Source organism: Buteo buteo, chromosome 2, assembly GCF_964188355.1.
Source record: "Buteo buteo chromosome 2, bButBut1.hap1.1, whole genome shotgun sequence".
Lineage (NCBI taxonomy): Eukaryota > Metazoa > Chordata > Aves > Accipitriformes > Accipitridae > Buteo > Buteo buteo.
Genome location: NC_134172.1, coordinates 21,503,246 through 21,508,018, shown reverse-complemented (window position 1 = coordinate 21,508,018; position 4,773 = coordinate 21,503,246).

The window sequence follows — 4,773 nt, the reverse complement described above, 5'->3', positions numbered from 1 at the left end:
CAAGTGGTGGGGCTCAGTTCCCGAGCAACTTGGTCTATCACAGCCCACTGGGGTACCTCCAGCTCTGCGGCTCCTCCTGCCTCCCCTGGGTCTGTATCCCCTTCTGGCACTCCGGCTCCACCACCTCCATAGCTGCTCTCCCACCTCCCAGTGGCATGTCCCCGTGTCCCTCCTGCCGCAGCTACCGCTCTGCTGCCTGAGATAAAAATATGCAACAAAGTAGAAAGAGCAACTTACAGGGAAAAAAATTTAAAAGGAGGGCTCAGAAATCTGCTGGTACTGAGCCAATGCTGAGCGGCAGGGCTGAGCTGCAGGTTTTGAGGAAGGTGCCCACAAGGTCACCCACTTGGAGTGACTTGCCCCAAGGAGGTTTGCACTCAGGACCTGCTGCCACCAGCACAGGTGAGGCACCACCAGCTCATCAGGGGCAAAACCTCTCACTTCCTCAGAGTTTTGCGAGCAGCACCCATACACTTAACAAAGCTGGGACATAAAATTAGGATTTGGCCCTTGCTTCTTCCAGGTGGCCCATTTCTGCTTGAGGATTTCCTATCTGTTGAAGGCCAACATGAGAATTCTCCCACCCATTCCACACAACACAATTTAAAAATGATCAATGACATGTCTGGCCTCACAGGACATGCTAAGTCAGAGCTATGTGGTATATATTGCCCCTTCACAGTTTCTTGACAGCAGGTAGGAAATGCTGAGGCCAAAACCAGGTTCCAAATATGTCCAAGCTGGGAAAGTTCAGTGACAGCCAACATGGCCTCACTAAGGGCAAATCGTGCCTGAAAAATCTGGTGGCCTTCTACAACAGGGTTACAGCATAGGTAGAGAAGGGAAAAGTAACGGGTGTCACCTACCTGGACTTGTGCAAAGCATTTGACACTGTTCCACAAGACATCTTTGTCTCTAAATTGGAGAGACATGGATTTGATGGATGGATCACTCAGTGTATCCAATAAGGAATTGGCTGGGTGATCACACTTAAAGAGTTGCAGTCAACGGCTCGATGTCCGAGTGGACACCAATGACACATGGTATTCCTCAGGGGTCAGTATTGGGACTTGCGCTGTTTTGTCGGTGACATGGACAGTGGGATTGAGTGCACCCTCAGCAAGTTTGCCAACAACACAAAACTGTGTGGTGTAGTCAACATGCTGGAGGGAAGGGATGCCATCCAGACAGACCTTGACAGGCTTGAGAGGTGGGCCTGTGCGAACCTTATGAACTTCAACAAGGCCAAGTGCAAGGTTCTGCACATGGGCCAGGGCAATCCCAAGTACAAATACAGGCTGGGCAACGAGTAAATTGGAGGCAGCCCTGAGGGGAAGAACTTGGGGGTATTAGTTGACGAGAAGCCCAACATGACCCGGCAACGTGCACTTGCAGCCCAGAAAGCCAACCATATCCTGGGCTGCATCAAAAGTGTGAACAGCAGGTCAAGGGAGGTGATTCTGCCCCTCTACTCCACTCTCATGAGACCCCACCTGGACTACTGCATTCAGCTCTGGGGGCCCCAACACAAGAAGGACATGGACCTGTTGAAGTGAGTCCAGAGAAGGGTCATGAAGATGATCAGAGGGATGGAGCACCTCTCCTATGAAGACAGGCTGAGAGAGTTGAGGTTGCTCAGCCTAGAGAAGAGAAGGCTCCAGGGACATTTTATGGCAGTCTTCTAGTATCTAAAGGGGGCCTACAAGAAAGCTGGAGAGGGACTTCTTACAAGGGCATGTAGTGATAGGACAAGAGGAAATGGCTTTAAACTGAAAGAGGGTAGATTTAGATTAGATGTAAGGAAGGACTTCTTCACTGTGAGGGTGGTGAGGCACTGGAACAGGTTGCCCAGAGAGGTTGTGGATGCCCCATCCCTGGAAGTGTTCAAGGCCAGGTTGGATGGGGCTTTGAGCAATCTGGTCTAGTGGAATGTGTCCCTGCCCATGGCAGGGGGGCTGGAACTAAATGATCTTCTATTTCCTTCCAACCCAAACCATTCTAAGAAACCTTCGTCTGGACTAAGAAACAAGGTCCAGTTACTCTGATACGATCCATGGTTTCCCAACATTGCTTTCTGAAACAGGTAAAAGTGTTCAGTCCTGTAGAGCGTCCTTCACTGCATATTAGTACAGAATTCAAATGAGAAAAAGCTTTTTAAAATAAACTAATGCAAGATGTAAGCTTGTTCCACCTACCTTATTAACCTGTGAAGTTCTGGTCCAGTTGTAGGTTCATTATGGTCATCAGGGTTAAAGCATGTTGCAGTGAGACATGAAAAGCCTGTTGTTATTTTACAAAAAAAAAAAGTGCATTTCTCAGACAGGATTCCTGTAACTCTAAAACATATAGTCACTAGACCAGCAGTATTTAGAGAAGGAAAACTTTTTAGAGGAAGCAGACTGTGTGTCCTTCATGGATCATGTGTTCAACTTAGGGGACAAATTAGTTTGACTGTGACCAGTGAATGTGCCCTCGTTTTGAGTCATTTTGTACCAGCTCAGATCACAGTTTCTTCTTGTAGGAAGGTGAATGCATTCCTGCATATATCCTTGATCTTTGAGAACCAGTTTGGCAGTGCTGGGAAAAAGAAGAAAGGCTTAAAATAAGAAAACATACATCTCTAGACTGGCAGAAGGCCCTCAAATGAGCAGCAACTAGTCAAAACAACATCTAAAATTAATCAGTCCAAAAGCTGCTGCAGCTGTGTTTACTTGATAGCATCCAGAAAATAAAACAAGTTGCAAAGCTGCAACTTTACTGATCTCACAGACCACTGGTACCATAGTGATGGCTACTATTTTCAAAGGAGTGACAAGCTAAGAAAGCTCTCACAAGAGTCTTTGCTAGGTGCTTGCTCTAATGTCAAGATTGTAGCTGTTGTCATTGTAGCACATGTCCTCCCTTTCATAACAATCACAGCTGTGCAACAGAGCATCATGCCCAGTGGCATTTGGACAGGGAATATGTTAACTTGTTTTGATATGTTGCTTGAGGGTGGAATAAAAAGCCTTGGAATGGAGGATATTTCACAGATGTTATTTAGCATAGCAATGAAAAAATGTAGGAAGAGAAAGTTATTTCAAGTACTCCAACATTTCTGGTCTTTCTCCCTTCTCACAAAGGTAACTGCCACAAGGAATGCAATGTTGAAAGTAGAGCAGAGCACAATAATTTTACTGGGTTCTGAAGGCCAAAAGAAAATGCAAAGGACCAAAGTAAAAGTTTAAGTAACTTTAAGATTTTAAAGTGTAACTGTAAAATGTTGTCTTCTAAGACCTTACACCCGCCCTTGAATCTCTTCTTCCATTAAAGATTAATTTGTCTAACAGAACCCTAAGTCATGCTGCAAGGAGCAGAGCTTTCCCATTACTTTTTAAAAAAACGTTAGCAGAAGGGAAGATAAAGGTTGCAAGTGCAAGCATGCTGAATGTCAATCAAAATGCCTAGCCCAACACTCAGCCTGCTTGTTTGCTCCACCTCACACGTGGTTTGCCAAAACTGTCCAATTCACTTCTTTCTTTACTTCCATGTTGATGGAGGAATTGTTTAAGCGGCACAGCTAATTAGTTGATTATAAATAATTGTAATCTAATTCTTGTATTTGTTTTGAACTGCTGGAGTAGAAATGAAAATGACAGTCTCTTGAATAGCTAGGTCACTCAAATAAATACATGAACTCAGTTCTGTCTCTGGTTCAGTCTCTGAACCACTTGCCAGCAAGACGTGATATGCCAATTATCCCATCTAACTTGAGATATCTACATTATATAATAGCTGCAGTCATCAAGGTCTGCCTAAACAGTCCCTTAGAGCCTTAGTCATCTAACTCATTTTAGATGTATGCTTCTTAAGGTCAGTACAAGCTATGAAATTGGAAGATGTCAATGTCATCTTCAGTAAGAGGAAATGTAAGTCAGGAAAAAGTGTTTATTCTATAATGACATTTATTTATAGAAAGACTGGATTTTCGTACAGATAATCATGTCTCACAGAGATCCTGTCTGATGAATTCAGAATAAGCAGTGCTAGGAACTGAAAAGTTCCAGTGAGCAGGATAGCACCTATCAACACAGCTTCCACAGTGAGCAACACACTACATCTACATGGCATGAGACCTTCACTCTAACACTGACGGACAGAGAATGACTCCTGAATCAAGAGTTCAGCCCAAAATCAGGGATAACAGAATGAAGATGCTAATCCTCTGAAGAAGAGAATGAACAAGAACTGATTTGGGTATTTGGTTAAACCATGACACTCATCAATACCCAAATCAGTTCTTGTTCATTCCCTTCTTCAGAGGATTTCTGAATTCATCAGACAGGATCTCTGTGAGACATGATTATGTGTACCTTTTTCGCTGAAACCAGGACAATGAGACAGCGAATAATGTGATCTCTCTTCTGAAATCAGCAGCTGAGCTCAGAAAAAGCCAGAAGCACCCAGAGGCAAGGAGGGACAGTGGAAGCAGAGTCAAGAGGACTCTTCACAGAGAATTGTTCATAGCTGAGCCAACAGAAATATAACACCCCTTGGGGTAAATGGGCACGTGTCAATATTCTCTGAGTTCTGCTCAAAGGTCTGGACAGGAGAACAGGTAGGTGAGCCACACTAAAGTTCCAATCCTGGATGCAGGAACTACAGAGGCCAGAGAGTGGTCTGAAGGCCTGACTGGAGAGGTCCCAAGCCCATCAGGTTCGGTGACAGAGATATCAAAGCCTGGCTGAAAGAAGAAGAGGTGAAAGGCCAAGGTGTACAGTGAAGCCAGTGTAC